Here is a 21,466-nt window from a genome sequence, read left to right as displayed (position 1 = left end):
GCCTTCAATGTACTCATTCCACCTATCCACTCTCTCCTCTGCATTTAACAGTGGTATTTTCGTTGCACTCGTAATGTTACCACCCTTGCTTTTAATTTAACCATGGTTGTTTTGACTTTCCTGTATGCTGTGTCTGTCCTCCAACAATCATTTCTTTTCCTATTTCTTCACATTTTACATTCTGCCATTTTGTCTTAGCTTCTGTGCAGTTCCTATTTAATACACTCCTCAGCGACTTGTGTTTCTGTATTCCTGAATTTCCCTTTACTGTTTTGTACTTCCTTCTTTCGTCAATCAACTAAAGTACCCACAGTTTCTTTGAGTTACCTTCTTTGTACCTATGATTTTCTTTGTAACTTCAGTAATTGCCTTTCTTAGATATGTCCATTCCTCTTCAACTGTACTGCCTATTGAGCTATTGCTTCTTGCTGTATCTACAGCCGTAGAGAATGTTAAGCTTATCTCGTCATACCTTACTGCTTCCATATCCCACTTCTTTGCATATTGATTCTGCCTGAGTAATCTCTTAAACTTCAGCCTTCTCTTCAGCGCTACTAAATTGTGATCTGAGTCTATATCTGCTCCTGGGTACACCTTACAATCCAGTATCTGATTTCAGAATCTCTGTCTGACAATTATTTAATTTAACTGAAATCTTCCCATATCACCCAGCCTTTTCCATGTTTGCCTCCTTCTCTTGTGATTCTTGAAGAGAGTATTCGCGACTACTAACTGAAATTTATTACAGAACTCAATTAGTCTTCCTCCTCTCTCATTCCTTGTTCCAAGCCTATATTCTCCTGTAACCATTTCTTCTACTCCTTCCATTACAACTGCATTCCAGTCCCCCATGACTATTACATTTTCATCTTCCTTTTTGAACTCTATTATCCTTTCAGTATCCTCAAATACATTTTCTGTCTCTTCATGTTTAGCTTTCGGCGTTGGCATGTACACCTCAACTATCGTTGTCAGTGATGGTTTTCTGTCGATTCTAATGAGAACAACTCTATCACTGAATTGTTCACAGTAACACTCTCTCTACCCTACCTTCAAATTCATAACAAATCCTGTTCCCATTATACCACTTTCTGCTGCTGTTGGCAATACCCAATACTCATCTGACCAGGAATTCTAGTCTTCTTTCCATTTCACTTCACTGACCCCTACTATACCTAGATTGAGCCTTTGCATTTCCCTTTTCAGATTTTCCAACTTCCTACCACATTGAAGCTTCTGTCATTTCAACCGCCTCCCGCCTAACTCATAATCATTTTCTCATGGTCACTTCACCCTTGGGAGTCCCCTCCTGGAAAACTGAATGGGGGACGATTCCAGAACCTTTTGCCATTCAAGAGTTCACCATGACACATTTTCAATTACAGGCCACATATCCTTAGATACACATTATGTGTCTTTAATGCAGTGATTTCAATTGCCTTCTGCTTCCTGATGCTCTTGATTGTTGCTGATTCTTCTGGCCTTAGGGGCAGTTTGCCATCCCAAGGTTAAGAGAGTGCCCTGACTCTCTGTACACTCCTCGGCCCTCTTAGACAAGGCTGTTGGCAGAATGAGGGAAACTTCTTATGCCAGAAGTCTTTGGTTGCCAATGCTGATTACTAATGAAAATTTAAGCAGTGGTTTATCTGGGCCAGCTTTTGAACACAGGACCAAGGATGTTTTAGTTAATAATCAGACACTATACACAGACAACAGTTGGAAGTTAGAGCACAGTTAGGTGTTGCTAAGGAGAAAAATTATGTTGGTATGAATTCCTTTTTAAGATGTGGTGCCACCAGTCAGCTAACCATCAGTGTTGTTTGGGGTCTCTATTTGAGCTTCCTTCGCAGCTTACGTAATGGTGATGGAAAAAATTATCAATTATTTGGACTATGTGATAAGTAGTCAGTTAAAGTGCTGATTATAGTATAGTAGAGTACAGTAATATACATAAGTAGGATCTGGCTCAGACTGAAAAATCGGTTAAATTTTAATGGCTAAATTTTAGGTTTCTGATACAGTCAAAAGACTGTATTAACTGTCATTCGGTTAGAAGATTTATTTTAGCAAAGGAATATTTTAATTTATCGGAATATCAGAAAAACTGAAATAAATGAAACTTCATTGAATTTATACTAAATTTAATCGATTAATATCCATTTCAAGTTTAATAAGCAACTGTGTAACATTTACAAAACAAATTTATTCTGTATTTTTTAATGTTTCTTCATGGTAACTTAATTTTTGATGTGTTTCCAAATACATTTTATGAACGAATTTTTCACAGAAACATTAAACTTTTTTATAATACATGTCTTTATTCAAAATTTTCTCTCTTTTTTCAAGAGCAGTTGGGAGTATACATAAAATGCTTTTTAAGTTCCTTTTTTATCTCTGTTGTTACTTTTATTTCGTTATTAATTTCATTTTCATGTTTACACAATGGACAAATCACTTTATTTCAACTTTCCATTTATAAAGATTTGCTACATAAACAATTTTCAATTGTTTTTTTATTTTCTTTACTTACATCTTTTGGTTTCATTCTGACTGTTATATTTTTTGTGTTATTGCATTCATCAACTATATTTTTAAGTAAATCGATCCATTTATAATTGTTCTTAAGAACAAGTTTTTTCCAACTTTTTATTTCAGCATTTTATTAAATCTTTCAACCATTGACACTTTTAATTCAGAATAGTGATTAATATTATATTTTTTCATTAATTCTTGAAATTCTTTATTGTAACATTCATTACTGTTTTCTGTCTGTAAAGTTCTTGGATTATGTATTCTGAAATATCTTTCAACAGAATCTACCATATTTCTCACTGTTTTATCTATGACGAACGATCCAAGAAGATTTCGTAAAAATGGCAATAATGGTAAGTAAATATTTCTATCCTTTATCTGAATTCAATTCGACTAGATCCGATTGCCACAAATCAATAATAACAAAAGAAATTACATTTCTAGAATTAAGATTTTTTCTCACTGGTTAATGCAATTTATTAATAATTTATGTGCAAATATTCACAGAATTGTTTAATGAATCTGCCCTTTCTAATTTTAAAGATTGCACAAATATCTTTGGTTCTTTGTCTTCCACTTTACGTTTTCACTCTACAAGGGTTATTAGTTTCAGCGAATTTTCTACACTTTAAACACCATATGTCACAGTCATAATGGATTGATTGATTTTCCATTTAGAAATATAAAAAAATAATTATTATTTTTCTTCTCTATCATCTTCATTTGTTTCTGACAACAATATAAATAAAATAAAATTATTTTTACATCTACCAGAACAGTTTTAATAGAAACTGTTAATCTAATTGTTAGGAAATTTTATTTATGTAATACAATTATTGATTAGATTGAATTGGTTGCTTTGTGAAGTTTATCAAGTGTACTTATCTAAATATGACAATAATTAATTGGAAAATCTTTTTCTGTTTTTCCCAATAGCGAGAACTTTAAGAGTAAGTACATACTCATTGAAATACTTACTTTTTTGTTGATTTCTGGTAATAAATATAAATTCTGTTATTTGTTTATAATTCGAAGATTAGTTATTTGATTTATACATGGTGTTAAATCTATCTTTCGGATGTAACCTGAAAAACCTTTTTTAATTTCTTTTTTTGTAAAGTAATTATTTCGATTAGCTTTGTTAAGTTGTTTAATTTTTCATTAAATTGGTTTTAGTCCCATAATTTATCAATTATGTTACAGTACTTGTGTGTTCAAAATTTTTGATAAGTTTTTTAATTCTTTCTCTAAATTTTTTGTTGCTTCCATCTTTTTTATCAATTGCATGTTTCCATCTGCTCTCCTCTTCCATTAAAGTCAATATAAGTTTCAGATATTTTCAAAATTTTACTTAATTCTTTATCAAATTGTTTAATCAGCATATCCACTTTTGTGAATTCTGATAATTCAAAACTTTGGATATCTGTAATTTGGTTTCTAATGACTGTAATGTTGGTTTTACTTTTCAATTATGTAGTAATTCTTCCTTTATTTTCGGTTCTAGTGACTGAATATCTTTAACTTATAATCCTAGCTACTGTAATGTTGATTTCTTTTTTAATTCTGAATATAATTTATTTTATAATGTAATTCTCGATTGTATTGCTTGAATTTCTCTCATCTTTGAATCTAATGACCCTAATGATGGTTTTATTTTGTCCCTAATTTTTGAATCTATTGATTATTGAGTACCATGCATCACACTTTCAATACCTGATTTTTTTTTTAAATTTTGGTTCTAAAGATTGAATATCATTGATTTTTCACTCTAATATCTTTATCATCTTACCTAAGATTAGATAATGTTTCCTTCATTTCCATTACAATGATTGAAAATCTATAATTCTTTCTAATTCTCCAATTTTGTAAGGATTGAATTTATTTCCAAAAATGTCTGTTTATTATATTTAAAATTTGTCCATTTATTATATTTAAAATTTCATTAAAGTTGGAACCATTTGATTATTGTTTTAAGACAAATTAGCACAAATGACTGCAAATAATTCATTAGAATTCTATATTCTTTCATCACTATAATATGTCATTCTTGCCAAAATAATTAATTAATCCCTTTGACATATTTCCACCAAACATACCACAAACAAATTTCGTATTTTCGAGTCATAGTAACAAATTCAGTGAGTGCCAACATCTAAATTAACACTTCTACATTCAATACTCTTTAGTTTCATGATGTAATTCGTCAATCATGAATACAACCAAAAGTATTTAATTTTTTATTGTTTAACTTATTTCTGTATGGAAATTGGATAGAGAAGCATTAAATTTTTTTGATCATTTCTTCGTTTTTTTACTGTTTTTATCCTGTTCCTTTCCTTTCCATTGCTATATTGTATCTTTTTTGTTCTTCTAATCCTTTATCAATTTTTTTTATGTTATGAACAAATGAAACAACAGAAGAAATACTACCAATTAATGAACCAGCTGCTCATAAAGAAGGCAATAAAACTGGTAAAAATCCTCCTACATATTTTTTAATACAGAACATTGTTCCCTGTTTATAAGAAATTCAACACCGTTTTTTCACAATACAAACACCAAAACTGATAAGAAAATTTCTATCAGTTTTCTTATCACTCTTTCTCTTTTAAGTATCAATTAAATATCATAGATACTAGGTTATTGTTCATTATTTAGGGTAACTTTGGTTCATTTTTTTAAATTTTACATCTTATAAGTAAAGTATAATCAACATCAAAGCTATTAATTTACATATATAAAAAAATTAATATCGGATTTGGAAACTCCACCTATTTTCATCGAAATCAAAACACATTTCTATTTTCATTTAACATGCTTTATTCCTCTAACTAATGTTAAATCCAATTTTTCACCAGTCTTACTTTGGCAGGTAATTGAAATTCAAGTCTGATTTTTGTCTTTTTCCAAATCTTTATTTTCTCTATAAAAAGGTCATTTTATAACCTATTTGTAATGGTTTAATTCCTTTATCACCTCAATATAACCTTTCTTTCAAACTTGTTTCAGGATCACAATAATTATCACAAGGAACATGAAATTCATTAGGTAATTTATTAATTAAAGTATTAACAAATCCCTTCCCATATATTTCACTTGTCAAAGGAATATTATTCAAAATTCGAATCAAATATGGATTTCCCTCTAGCTTGAAAATAATAACAGAATTTAATTAATTTGTTAAAATTTTTGTTATTCAGACTGTTTCATTGTGATAATTTTTGTTTCCAAATTATTTTTCACCATGAATTACTGATAATCTGTCGATTAACTAACGATATCATTCATCCAAAAATATTTGGTTGGTATATTTTTAATTAATCCTTCACCACTATTTCAGGTATATTATCTAATGATTTGTCAAGATTTCTGTCTGAGAAACTAGGAAAATATTCTTCAACAAGTGGATTTGTTAAATTAATATATCTATTTCTTACACATTAAATTATTTTATTTGGAATATTTCATTACATACAGCATTTGATTCACATAAAAATTCTAGCGTAATTTAATAAATCAACACCTTTATATTTTTCACCTAAATAGTCCACAGTAGTCATTTTTAGTTAGAAGGTTCGTTAATCCATTTGTACCTTGATATTCTTTTTCGATAATTTAATTTATCACCATTGAATTGAAATAGATATTCACCAATATATTTTACAGTATCAACAGGTTCCAATCCAAAAAACATATCTTTGCTACAGTTGATAAGTTTTATCATTCGTTATTTTTTAACATCTTTGCATTTTAAATACTTCTATCTTTTATCGCTTCATTATCATTCTACAACAAACCTAGTATTTTTAATTCACTTAATGTATAATCAAGTTGCGAACGTTCATGTTCTTTAATTGGTGGCATATCGTTGAATTCTTCTAAATAATTTTTATTATAAGGAACCCTATGTTTTTGTATTTCTTTACTTTCTTGAATTGCTTTTACAACTTTTTTCTCCTATATCTTCTACTGTATACATAATAGCTTGATGTTTTACTTTAAATTTTTTGTATTTTGCTTTTGGATTTTTCCTAGCTTCTGTAACAACCTGTGGAACATACAACAAAGATGTACGAAGTTCTTTCGAACAATTGAGCTTCGTTCTTAGTCCTTTAGGACCATCGTACCTTGTTAGCATTTAGTAAGGTTAAAAAAACAGTAATCAATTACAGTATACATTGTTATCTAACGTTCAATGATTATGTTCAAAGATTACATCCAAGGAATACGTTCAATGCTTATGTTTAATGTAAATTTTTATATTTTCTAAAAATTCTTAACCTTTTCTCTCTGTTTACCATTTTTAATTTTTCTTGTCCTGTCTCTCGTAATATAAACGAATTCATCATTGTTCCAACATTTCTATAAAATTGTCAAATTTTAAATAAACTCCAACAAACTCGTGATAAATGTGATTTGCATTTGTGTGTCACATTATCTAAAAATATTGAAAAAAAGTAAGTCTATCTCTAATTGTTTCTTTATTTTTTAATATGTTTCAGTTAAAGCAAAACAATCTATTTCTTTATGTCTTCCACTAGTAAAATATTCTCTAACAACAACTTGATTTTCATGAATGAAACTGTCAAACTTTTGCTTTTGGGTCTAGAATAATTAGTTATGAAATTAATAACACTGATAATATTGCTGAAGCACAATAATGTTTTAATCATATTCAACAATATGTAATCTCTAAATTGAAAAACATTTTAATCTAAAGGAGTTTAATTAAACTTAATATGAATTTTATTGTCGAAATACACGGATTTATTTTTAAAACAAGTAACAAAATCCTAATAAGAACAATGGATTTACAAAATTATTACAAAATATCAAAAAATAACTGTTAAAAGATATGGAAGAAATGCAAAGGAAAATTCTGATTGGTGTTTAATATTTATGAATAATTTAGAATCAACAGGTTGTTCCTGTTACATCGATTTACTGAAAGAAAGAAAAGAAAAAAGTTGTAATTAATACTAAAAATACCTTTCAATAACTTATTCCATATTCAGTAAAATTAGGTTTATATCTAATAAAAGATAATGCAGAAAGTTTTAGAAAACAATAATTAATAAAAAACATGATGGATCTAAAATGGGCGAAATATTTGAAAAAGAAAAAATTATTCTTCATATTCAGGTAATAAATATTCAAAAATTTGAAAAAAATTCAAGTAGTTCCGTTAATGTTTATGGTTATTATGAAACATTTATTGTATATCCTCTTTACCATACGAAAAACAAACACGAAAAACGTGTTAATCACCTTTTAATTCGAGATGAAAATAATAATCTTTATTAATTGATACAAACTTTATCTTATTAATTAGAGCAAAACCAACTAAACATGAAGAAAAATTTATCCCTTTGATAGAAATGTAAATTTTTTATTTGTAAGAAAAATTAGACAATCACGAAAACGATTGTAAAGCACATAAGGAAATAAAAATAAATAAGACTAAAAAGGGTGAAAAATTAAATTTAAAAATTATGATCATTCATACTGGTATCATTTTTAATTCATGCCGATTTTGAATATTTATTAAAGAATACTAGTACTTGCAACCATTTCCTGAAGAAGCTTATGTTAATAAATATCAAAAATATTTACCATTTTCTCTGAGTTATTATATAAAATATTCTAATGTTGATTAAAACCATGTATAATGTATACTGGTAAAGACTCAGCAGAACAATTTGTACGAATGTTAAAACAAGAATAGAGTGAAATTAGCGAATTATGTACCAATAATACCAATTTGTAACAATAATAATGACTATTGAAGACAGAATAAATTTTAAAAATTCATAAATCTATTTTATTTGTGAACAAAAATTTGCTGTTGGAGAAAAACTGTAAGATGTCATTGTCATTTAACAAGAAAATATCGAGAAGTAGTCATGGAGATTAACCTTAATTGTAAAATTCCTTATTTTATTCCAGTTTATATTTATAATTTATCAAATTATGATGTTTATTTTTATAAAAAATTGGCAATAGATAGTAAAAATATTAATGGCATTCCAAATAATGAAAAAAATATATTCCTTAGTGAAATGGTTGAAGATGGGTCAACTTTAAGATTTCTGAATACTTTCAATTAATAGCCTCAAGTAATGATAAATTGCCTTCTAATCTTAAAAGAAGAACAATTTAAAGAAACATCAAAATATTTCAAATATTAAATTGTAGATTTAAGAATTATAGAAAGTGTTTATCCGTAGGAGTATAACGGTTCTGAAAAAAACTAATAGAAACAAAACTACCTAAAAAGAATGTTGTTATTCAAGATATAATAAATTCAATATTTCAATGAAAATTATATTTGTGTAGAATTAGTTTGGGAAAAATTCAGCATTAAAAATCTGAAGAATTTATGAGATTAAATAATAAATCCAATGTTTTACTATTAGTGGATATTTCGAAAATTGTAGAGATACTTCAATGTTATTTTATTCAATCCTTCTTGTTATTTTTATTGTTCCAGTTTTATCTTGGAGTGCTGTGTTAAAAATGACTAACATTGAACTAGAAGTATTAAATGATCATGACATGATTTTATTTCTTGAAAAAGGAATTTGAGGACATATTTCTCAAAGTACTGAAAGATATGACAAATCTAATAACCAATACATGAAAAATTTTAATCCCAAAATAGAATCACACTATATTACCTATTTGGATGCAGATAATTTACAGTTGGTCTATGAATCAATTTTTACAGTTTAAAAAAATTTCAGTTGGTTGGATCCATAAAAACGTAATATTGATAAAAATATACAAAACATGAACTATTATAAATATGGATTTGTTTTAGTTCGATTTAGAACATCAAATTGAATTACATGATTTTCATAAAGATTTACCTCTGGCACCCAAAGAAGAAAATAAACTATTAACGATATTAAATAATAAAGAAAAATATGTTTTACTTATGTAGTGTCTAAATCTTGGATGAAAATTAACGAAAGTGCATAGAATTTTAAAATTTAACCAGTCTGATTGGTTAAAAAGTACATTGGTTTTATTAGAGAAATGACAAAAAGTACTGTCAACAATCTTGAAAGAGATTTTTATAGATTAATGAACTATTCCATTTTCGGTAAAATGATGGAAAATATTATAGACAGAATATTAAAATAGTATCCCACTCATTATGATGAGAAGCTTTAAGATGATAAAACAACTACCTTCTACACCAGAGAAAAAGCAGTAGATTCCTTGTGAAACATCCACTACATAGCTTCGCGGATGTCTGATTACATTTCAGAAATTGTCCTATAAAACGATTGTCGGTAATGGAAAATGCTTGAAAGGACAATATCTCATGAGGAAATAGACAAATGCATAGCAGCAGTGTCTGACATGTCAAGTTACACACCATGCTGCACTAACTCTATGAACACAACAGAGTCTCCTCGACACTCAACAACTGTCAAGTAAATGTGTACACAGGGTTTGCAGTACCTCACGAATCCCTGTCACAACTGTAGTTATGAAACTGATGACTCAATCTATGGTCAGAGCACTCTGTAAATCGATCCATTCTGTACTTGTCATAGGTGAATGTCTAACACCACGAAGATCACAGAAACATATTTATAGATCAACAGGGCCCTTCTACACCACCTGATCAGCCCAGGGAGGCTCAGCGTGGCCCACACCTTAATCAGGAAATGTTCATTCGCTCTACTTGCACCCAAGACCATCGATTGCACTACACAATGGCACATCACAAATCATGACATATGACCAAGTCAGTTTACATCATTATATCGACCCCTCTCTGTCTTTAACATCGTATTTAATGCAAGTCTTGATGACCATCCAGTGATCCACATTGACCACCATACATCCACTGGATGTCATACTTTTAAACAACTGCTCAGTCCTCATATTATTATTACGTTTCCAAATTCGCATAATACATTCGATGCTATCAATACATCTCATGATCTCGGTGGCTGATTCTAGCTGTAAGTCCAAGCAAAAAGCTGATAAACAGTATTATGCTCCTTATTGACCAGCCAGCTACTAGACACACCAATTTTCTTAGTAATTATGTACCCTCAATGGGAAGTGTCTACAACCTCCATAACACAATAGTTCTGCCTCTAACACAAAGAGTTCCTGTGTTGAAGTTTCATAATCAGTTTGATACATCCATTTCTTGCTGTAACACATCCAAGTAATGTATGACTACAGCTTTGTACACTGCCATACATGCTCTCTTTTCATACCATGACTTTGATGTCTTTGTCAGGTGCTAAATTGAAGTTAGCATGTTTTGATCCATCAGTTCCCACAGAAAGCTGGACATAACGTGGTGCAAGATGTGATGTTCCCACAACATACACAGGGTGGTGGAAATAAAATCCAGAGGCAGTATTTATTATTGGAGACAACATGGAAGATATCGCAACTGGAAAGTTTGTAGCATTGTGGAGCTTTTCCAAAGAGCCATCTGAAGGCGATGAGCTCCACATTTAATCTCATCTTCCATGGTGACAGGTCAACAGATGACACAGTGTTCCATTTTCGAAGAGACCAAGGGCATTAATTCATCACATTGCATCCAGGTACATGATCACCGTTTTGGTGTCCTAGGAGTTAGTCATCCTGACATCTAAATCTTTGGACATTGTTTCTTTCATTTTTATGGCTTACAATGTTCAACCACATGTGGAACAGGATGTATTCTGCAGAACTTAAACTCATAGCACCATCAGTTATCAATCACAGCAGTGGAGCAATGGAATGATTTTTATATACCCAGGCTGGTACGTACGTAACTCCATTTTTGTCATTATTTTCTCCGTTTTACGTATTTTCCATCAATTTTGGCAATTTTACCACATTTCCCGTAATTTCAACGCATTTTACCCAAATTTCCTAGGGCTACAGTGCTAGTCACATGTGGAACAAGGGAGTATTCTGCAGCACAGACAGTATGCTACTTCGATTGTCAATCACACTGCTGGAGGAATAAGATTACCAGTCTGTATCACATCACTAGCTTCTGTCAGTTGTGCAAGTTTGGAACATGTGTTATGCTTTTTGAAAGCAAAATATTGAAGTGGACTGATTTGTGAAACTCAGTTCCCTACATTCTATCACGAGACATCGAATGTTGCGAGTGTAGTGCGCTCCTACTTCTAGTCAGTTCCAAATTAAATCGGAGAAAGTGTTGCAGGAAGGGTTAGTTAAAGTCAGTGGAGCAGTTACAGGATGCACACAGAGAAAGACCATCTAGAGTTTTGCTCAGGATACTTAGCCAATAGTTTCATTGAAGGGGCAGCTCGTTTTGAAATATGGGGTGGAGTGCTGTTAATATAGTTTGTAGTTTTAATCTGCTGGATGTTACAACATTACAAGGAGAGAGATAGACGTGCATTGTAGCTTGCTGTCAAATGTAAAAATGACTGTGTTTCTTTTTTCTGATGTGCAGGAAAGACAACACACTGTACTGATATTTTATGTGTCTGAAATTCATGAAATGCAACATGTGTATGACAGTTTATTTACAAGGGTTCCACAGACACTAAATATGAATGCGAGGAACACTCTCAAACTATAGCAATTTGTCCATCAAACTGAAAGAAATCTGTGGTATCTGTTCTCGTGGAACCATGACTGCCTTATTGTCTTCACAATCGTGTTTTATAATAGCTGCTCGCTTATAAGAGTTAGGTTGATGTTAGATATGATTATTCCACAGAAAGTTTCCGTTACACAAATCTTATAACATTGATGTTTTGGAGCTTAAAGTTTGATCCGAAATAAGTCTCACTCTTACTCAGATTGATGTTCCTAAATAACAAGAATATTCTTTAGTTTTCACGCCAAAATAGTGAAAGTTTTCCAGTTCTTATCGATTTGACACACAGTAGCAACGTAAAAGTGATGTGTGATAGGTAGCAACGTAAAAGAGATGTGTGATAGGTTAATACACGTATGGTGGGGGGGCGGTGGTGGGGAAGGGTGGAGGTGTGTGGAGACGACTGTAGGATAACACCCTCGACAGTAGTGTGCTTGTCGAGTGGTACTGTTGTGTTGGGCATACAGCAATGCCACATTCCTAGCTGCGTTAAAGAGAATCGATGCCTTCTTTGGTGTACAAGACAGTTGTTTTATCAGCTTAAAGTTTGTCGCCACAGTTTGTCACAGAGAAACTTTCAAAGTCAATGAATGTCAGATGTTGGAGGGGGTCACTGTAGGATGTTACCATCGAAAATAAATAAAGACACTTACCCACAGACCGTTACTGGTAGATGAAGGCAGAATACTGCATTCCTATCGATTTCGAACGCCCTTTGTGAACTAGCTTAGCTGAGGCCCCTACACCAAGGTGAGTCCTCAGGGGCAAGTAGCGGAAGGACTAGCAGGTGTTGTGTAAAGCACCCATAGATCATTATCGTCAATAATAAGTCGGCAGCGGACTACCCACATTGTGAGTCTTTGTCCTCCAAGCACATATTTCTCTGTGAACTATCACAGCTACAGTTTTGGTCATTAAAAAAGTGGGGGCAGCTACAGGACAGTTTCCCGCCAATTTCGAGTGGTATTGTGGACTGCACAGCCAGGTGAACATATAGTCACACATGCACAATAGGAAAAAGTAGAGATGGGGGTCGCAGAAGGTGGTGGGGGGATGGATAACGAGTGTAGTGGCAGTTGTAGGACAATCCTGAAAGACAACTTCCTCAAAAGCAAATCAAGTAAATAAATATCTTACATCCTTCCTCTCTAATAGTTCTGCACAGACTGTCTTTTTCCCGCCAGTTCTCAAGTGGAGGAAGGAAGAGGAAGTGGGGGATGGGAGGGATGGAGAATACCTTTGTCTAGTGGTTTAAGGTGCAGATGCTACAACAGGAAGTAGCCACTTGAAAGAGGGTATAGGTGGTTTCCCAGATATTGAATGCCAAAGAACAATGACTTCCAGTTTGCAGTCGCTGGACTGTGAGATCAAAGGGAGCCATTGCCCCATGGCTGCAGGCTGACAGAGCGGCAGCGTTCGCTGTGCCCTCTGGGTGGCTGACAAGAGAACTAAACTGTATGCTGGCTGAGTGGCGATAGAAACAGATAGTCAACATTTACGCTCAACAGTGCATGGGCTATGGACAGGGTGCTTGTGGTCTCAAACACTGGTGCATACAAGACCACGGATATGTTTAGCGCTACGATCTATTTGTGGCGGAAATTTTCTGTTTTCGTGACATACAGTTATGATCAGACCATTTACAAAGCGGACTTTGATGTGTAGACCAGTTTATAGGATTGTTTTGTTATCATTGTAGCAATCTCCTGCCAATTTCGAGCGTTATTGTCGACCAGGGTACACAGCATAGTGAACGTATACACATGCGATTCTAAAAAGTGAGCCGGGAGGTGGCAGAATGGGGGCATATGGGGACAGTTGTAGGACATTTTTGAGCACACTCTGGTGGCAGTATTGTGGATCAGAGCAGTCGATCTTCAAACTCCAAGACGAACATATACACACACAAACAAAAAGAGTTGGCGCAGCGGGTGGTAAAAAGTGGTGGCGGAAAGTGGGGACAGGGGTAAAGTGTGGCAGACAATCCAACACCCTCAAAAATAAATAAAGTAAATAAATAAGACACTACCTTACATCCTTTCTCTCCAGCAACTCAACATAGGCTGAGTTTGTTTCCCATCAATTTCTAGGTTGGGGAGGGGAGACGTAGGCGAGGGGATGGGAGGGCTGGAGGATTTCCCAGGAGGGGGAAAAGTGGCTCAGAAATGACATGTGGGGGATAGATGACAAAAAAGTGTCATTTTTCCCAGAGGATTGGGGGATGAGGGAGAGTTGGGGGGGGGGGTGGCGGTTCTCAGAAGGATAGATTATCGCCAGAGGGCCATAAATCAACCCACAGGAGGTCATAAATCAATTAGCGTCACAACAGGTTAAGGGGAGGGGTGAGGGTAATTTTTCTCTGAGTTTGTACTTGCCTCTGAATGTATGCAACCTGCACCAACGAAATGTGCCAGGTTTGGCTATACCCACTGCTAAAGTTTAACTGTTTTTAAGGTGTTACTATCAAGTGTGAATTGCGACTGTCTAACATTCTGTGTGGTGTCTGTTTGTTGTATATATCGTGTCTCCCTTCCACTTTCGCGCAATGACGCTCTGAGCGTGATTTTTTAGGGAATTGACTAGTTTGAACCTGGGACCTGTTGCTGGTAAGGAGAAGCCAGACCACACATGACATGTAGAATTCAGAAGGGTTCAGTGAGACTAGCGATGATATAACTAAATACTTAATGATTTCAGCATCAGCTCCACTGCACTCCCTGTAAAAGAATCTTAATAGGAACTAAATTTAGTGAAAGGGGTTCAAGGCTTTCCTATTTTTAGTTAGCTGGTAAAATAACGTCGAAAAAGCAGTTAAGTTTACCATTGGAAATTTTATTCTACTCACAAAACATTGTTTATAAATTGCACTATTGATAAAAGGAAATGTTTTAATACAGGATGGTAAAAACCAACTGCGTTCAACAAAAATGTGAACGAATATTCCCTGAGTGGGCTTCCAAGTTCTACAATGGATCGAAGGATGACCTATGCCATATCACATCTATAATCTAGGTTTAAATTAAGTTTCACAAGAGAGAAAACTATCAAAATGGTCTACAGTGACCCTCAATTATCTTTAATTACTTATCTAACTTGTCGTAAATTACAGTGGCTGATGTGGCTTCTCAGTAACTACATAACAGAAAAATCATCGTGTTTCAGATTTTTACTTCAAGTGGAAAATGTGAACACCATGAGCTTTAATTGACGACCGACACTAGTATTACGCAAAAAGTGGGTGTAACAGATGAGACTTCTGCAGTTCTGAGTGAAGCTTTATGCGCTGTTATGCGGCATCGTGTGCGTTCATTACCTTGTCGGTGTTCGTCAGGGGGCGGCGGACAGCATAGCTCCGCTCACCTTGCTGTCTCTGAAGCAACTCTCTCCTAACTTCTCCTTACTACAATTTACCAAAGTTGGTTTTAAAAAAAAACTATCTGGCTGTGTTTTCATCTGACCAATCGGGGTCTCAATGTTAACCTTAAGCTCTGCCTACAAAAATTCTGTCTATCCAATGAGAAACGTTATACTTTTCGTGGTGGGGCAATGTTTTTAAAGTTTGCAACGTAACAGAGACGCGAAAAAGTCTCACGCTAAAACTTGCAGCTGGTGTGGTCCTCTTAGCGTTATCGTAAGATCTATACTGTTCTTCTGGAGGGCTCTAGCTTTTAACATGGGGTGGGGGGGTGGTCCTGACATAACAGAGACGAGAAAAAGTCTCACGCTAAAAGTTGCGGGTGGCGTGGTCCTAGCGGTTAGCTGGCTACGTGGGTGTCAATCCGTCCCTTATCGTAGGGCCTTCCAGCTTAACACGGTTCTGCCCTCGGCTTCTGTTCTCGTTTCTCCCCTCAGAACTGCGTCTGTCTCACGGTGGGAAGGTATGACATGCATTTAGGCATTCTTGTGTTAGTCTGTGGTATTCCATTAGCTCACTCGTTACTCTTATTACTTTGGTTAATTTAATGTCACGATTTATTCGGAGCTATGTGACATACTACTGGATTTGCTTATCATGTCAGGATTTTCATGGAAGGTGTTGGATTTGCCTGACACCTTACAACTGTAGCAGCATTGGTTGGCACTGGGCTAACCCAGTAAACTGTCGGGATCAGCGGCAGTGGCTGTGGTTGCACCTAGGGTGGCAGGGATACGTTGTTAATTTTTCGTGATTGTTTAAGATATAAATTTCGAAATACGCGGAGAGCAGATGAAATTTAAGAAAATGAAACATGATGGGGTTCGAACCCAGATCCTTCTGTCTTACTGACTTCCTCCTTCACAAAAATGTGGTATTTCCATCGTCTTGGAGTGAGAGGTGAGAGAAGAGTGGACGAGCGATGTCTTAAGGTTGGGGGAGAGGGTGTGTAAGTAAGTCAGTTCCCACAAAACGAGTGCAGACAGGACAAGAAATTGTGCCAGAGCTGTCTGAGACTCCCTACTATTAAGGAGATGAGACCTAGATAAATTGAAAGAACAACAGTTGTTGAAAGTTTCAGAGAGACGTTGGACTGAAGTATGGGGATGGAAGAAAATAGAAGGTGATCAGAAGCTTTGACTGACAAAGTAGTGAAAGTAGCAGAGGATCACATAAGTAAACAGACAATTCCTAGTAGAAATCCTTTGATATTACAAGACATATTGAGCTTAATTCTTTAATGGAAATAATATAAAACTGTAGTAAATGCAGCAGGTGAAAGGGAATATTGACATTTAAAAATAAGGTTAACAGAAAATGAAAAATGGCTAGATGGGAATGTCTGGAGGACAAATGCAAGTCAGTAAAAATATGCATAATTAAGGAAAAAATTGATGTCACCTTTATAAAAGTTAAAGAAACGTTTGGAGAAAAGAGAAGCAATTGTATGAATATCAAGAGCTCAGATGGCAAGCCAGTTCTAAGAAAAGAATTGAAAGCTGAAAGGTGAAAGGACTATATGGTGGGTATATATAAGATAAATAAACATGAGGATAATATTATAGAAGGAGAAGAAGTATGTGAAAATGGGATGGGAGAGATGATACTGCAAGAACTAATTGGCACAGCACTGAAAGACCTAAGTGGTAACAAGGCTCCTGGAGAAGAAAATATTCCCTCAAATTATTTATAAACTTGGTAGTCAAGCCATGGCAATTGTTCCACTGGACTGCAATATACGAGACAGGACTATATCATCAGGATTCAAAAAAAAATAGTAATTTCAGTTCCAAAGAAGGTAGGTTGGGTTGGGGTTGGGTTGTTTGGGGAAGGAGACCAGACAGCGAGATCATCGGTCTCATCGGATTAGGGAAAAACAGGGAAGGAAGTCGGCTATGCCCTTTCAAATACACCATCCCGGCATTTGCCTGAATCTATTTAGGGAAATCACGGAAAACCTAAATCAGGATGGCCAGACGCAGAGAAGAAAATATTCCCTCAAAATTATTTAGAAACTTGGTAGTCAAGCCATGGCAATATCATAAGAATTCAAGAAAAAAGTAGTAATTTCAGTTCCAAAGAAGGTAGGTTGGGCTGGGGTTGGGTTGTTTGGGGAAGGAGACCAGACAGCGAGATCATTGGTCTATGGCCAGACGCGGGATTGAACCGTTGCTCTCCCGAGTGTGAGTCCAGTGTGCTAGCCACTGTGCCACATCGCTCAGTGGAAGGTAGGTACTGACACATATGAATACTACTGAACCATTAGGTAAGAACCAAATCTGAAATGAGGCGAATGGCGAGCAACACATCCCAGTCTGCAAAATTTGAAGTAAACTGTGAAATGTAGTTAACAACACAGAACAATGATAGCAATAAGCAGGTAATCCATAAACAAACATATGTGTCCCACCAGTTTGTGCCACCCAAAACACTAGAGTCAAATTGATTGCTCCTTTCATGAATTCCCACAGGGATATAATTATATGAGTATAATGACAAAGGAGAACTTTGGCTCTACAGTTATATTCAAAGTAATTCGATTTTGCAAACCAGGCATCCAGACTATTTATCTAAGTTTGTCTGAGGCAGTCTGTGTTGACGGAGCATGAATTGTATCTTCTGTTTACAGGAAGATCAGAATCTTGCAGATTGTACTGCCTCTTATGAACCTTTTGTGCCATGATACGACGAGTTGAGTGTGTCACCGTAGCGTCTTGAAACAAATGTTTTCTGTGAACACGTCATAAGAAATTCCTAATTTTTATAAGAATGTTTGACGACTATAGTTTTCTAATTTCAGACATCAAGCAATACTTTTGTCAGAAAGCTGATTTACCTTTTAAATCATAGGTATCTTATACATGGACTGAATTGCGATTTGAAGTTATTGTTCCTGTTTAGGTAGCAGTGGCTGATGGGTATGGGTTTTGATAGAAGTCAAAAGGTTGTCTACAGCCTTGGACTGATGTTGCCTTGATTCCAGTCACTACTAATCTTTGCTTTCAACATTGTTTGCAAAGAGTATCTTCACTGAATGTATCAATAAATCTGTGGGAAATAAAATAGGGCAGATAATTTCCTCATAAATAATTATATAGTTAACAACAGATAATATTTATTCACACTTGCACTAAGTACAGTTGTGGAGAGAGGTAAAAAAACTATGTAACACTTGCAGACTGAAGCAAAGACAGTTCTTTCTTGTTAATGATTACCTCCCTCACTCAGTGTGATCAATACCATTGAAGTCGAACCGTGATTCTGCCACATCAGCCCCCTTTGTCCTGAAATGGTATGCTCCTGGTACGTGTTGGAACTGGCACTTCTTGTGAAGACAGCCGGCGTGGGTATGGGTGGATCCTGTTCTGCAGGGTCTGTTTCATCGACTCAGCTAGCGCTGGGGTTGAGCAAACTTCCTTGTAGAAGTGTCAGCCTCAACATTGGAGTCTGGTGTCAGGGGCTGGGTCAGGTGGGTAGCGTCATATGCGTATGCAGGTTTGAGCTACTACATTGAAACTGTGTCCTGTTTGCCCATCTTATCAGTTTTAAAATTGTGACTTCCTCTTGATATTACCCTATAGGATACAGAGTATGGCAAAAGGAGCAGTGGGCACAACGAATCATCCCTAAGCCACATATTGGGAGTTTTCTGCAGACATTTTTGCGTAAAGACTCTCTGGTCTCCATGTCTGACAGGACTGGTGCACTGGATATTGCTTGTACTGGTGCTTAGTTGTTATGTGAATGTGTACATACATAGCTGCAGACTGTAAGGAAGGGGGTGTGATTAACTCTCCTGGAACCTGCAGCTGCACCGGCCGCGGTGGTCTAGCGGTTCTGGCGCTGAAGTCCGGAACCGCAGGACTGCTACGGTCGCAGGTTCGAATCCCGCCTCGGGCATGGGTGTGTGTGATGTCCTTAGGTTAGTTAGGTTTAAGTAGTTCTAAGTTCTAGGGGACTTATGACCTAAGATGTTGAGTCCCATAGTGCTCAGAGCCATTTGAACCATTTTTTGAACCTGCAGCTGCTTGCTGTAGACTAATTATGGAAGAGTGCATTGTAATGTGTTCCTTCACTGTCGTTCTCAATTCGATTAGGACCAGCGGCAGTTCTTCAGACCACAATGAGGGGCTGTACATTACAGCAGTTTTGAGCTTGCACAGGAACTGCTCTGCCATGACATTGCTGGCAGGACAGTAGCTTGTAGTGCAGAGGTGGTTGCAGACGCACAGTAGTAGAGGTTAGTGGAAAAGTTGGCTTTCAAATTATCTCCCAGAGGCTCAGGTTGTGTTTTGCGGAACGCCAAACCTGGAGAGCTATGAGTCCATTAGTGCTCTTCCAACCGACTTGACAGGTATGTCACGGATTGTAGCATCTTCTAGTCGCTTGGTAAAATACTCGATTACAGTAAGTAAATAGTAGTGTCCTGAAGAGTAGAATGCCCACGATGTCCACACATGCATGTGAGATATCTTGCTGAAGGCACTGTAAAGTGAGCGATCGGCATGAAGTCACGCCTGCCTATCTTGTTACGCTGGTATATTAGACATTTGCATGGCCGTTTTTTGTACTCTGGGCCACGCGATATTATCGTAGATTAATGTGGCCTTGACTCGGATTCCGGGGCGAGGTAGGTTATGTAGTGCTTGGATAGCCTCAGGCGACGTTGTTCTGGTACATCGCCGCTTCTTCTTTGTTACGTCACACTGAATTCTGTCTGGCACATCAGAAGCTGACACACATCTGAGCCGCAGTGCAAGTACACTGCTCCTGTAAAAGATGGCGTAAGATAGGGTCTTCCTGTTGCTTAGAGACAACCTCTGTTCAGTGGGTGGAGTTTAAATTGGCACAGTTGCGAGAGAAGCAATCTGCAACAAGGTGGTTTTTGCCTGCTGTGTGGCACACATCAGTTGTGAACTGTGCAACACATTTGGCGTGCCCAAACTGACGTAGTGTGGTAGGATAAGTGTCTCACTGAAAGATAGCTGCAAGCAGCTTGTGGTCTGTATAGACAGCAAAGTGTCTCCCTTCAACAAATGGCCAGAAACGCTTGATAGCTGTGGGGATAGTGAGCAACACATGGTTAACTTGCGGTCAATAATTCTCTATATTTTCTGCTGTTGTGTTAAGTTTTTAGAAAAGTGATCTGCTGCCATTTGTCATCAACTTTCTGTTGAAGAGCTGCACCCACTGCTGTTTAGCTCATATCGACTGTTAAGTGCCATAGGGACACTAAATTTTGAATGTCCCAGCAATGTTACCTGTTACAGACCTTTCTTTATGTCATGAAAAGCTGCTTCAGCCTCTGTACTCCTTGGTATATTATGATTTCCTGTGTAGTGTATTTACTTGTGAGTAGTACTGTGACGGGCTCCTGGATGGTAGCTAGGAGATGCAAGTGGCATAGGTAATAATTCAGCATACTGAGGAACCTGTGAAGCTTCTTGTAGGTTGTGAGAATCTTTTGTACTACTTTGACCAGCTCTTGCAGTGGTGACAGGCCTACCACAGTAATCATGTATCCCAAGCATTTAAATTCACTGCAGGTGTTCAACATGCTGTTCTATTGAAATAGAGAATATTAGAATGCCATCCATATAGCAGAATACAATCGGTAATTTGTGTAGCACCTCATGCTTACGCCATTGCCAAGTTTGGGCGGCATTTCTGAAGTGGTATGGCATAAAATTGTACTGAAACAAGCCTATTGGTATGATCGCTGGTGTCTTTTTGTATCAGATGTAACCACAGGAATTTGGGAAAATACCATGGTGCAGCCTAAAACACTGAATACTTTTCATAGGTACTGGTGCTGCTAAAAGCAGCCACATTTGGTTCACGCTAGCAGTCTTTAATTGTACATGAATTTAGCGACCTATGGTCTCTACATAATCTCTGTGAATTATCTTTTTTAGGGA

This window comes from Schistocerca americana, chromosome 6 (assembly GCF_021461395.2).
Source record: "Schistocerca americana isolate TAMUIC-IGC-003095 chromosome 6, iqSchAmer2.1, whole genome shotgun sequence".
In the NCBI taxonomy this organism is placed as follows: Eukaryota; Metazoa; Arthropoda; class Insecta; order Orthoptera; family Acrididae; genus Schistocerca; species Schistocerca americana.
This window is presented reverse-complemented; position numbering follows the sequence as displayed.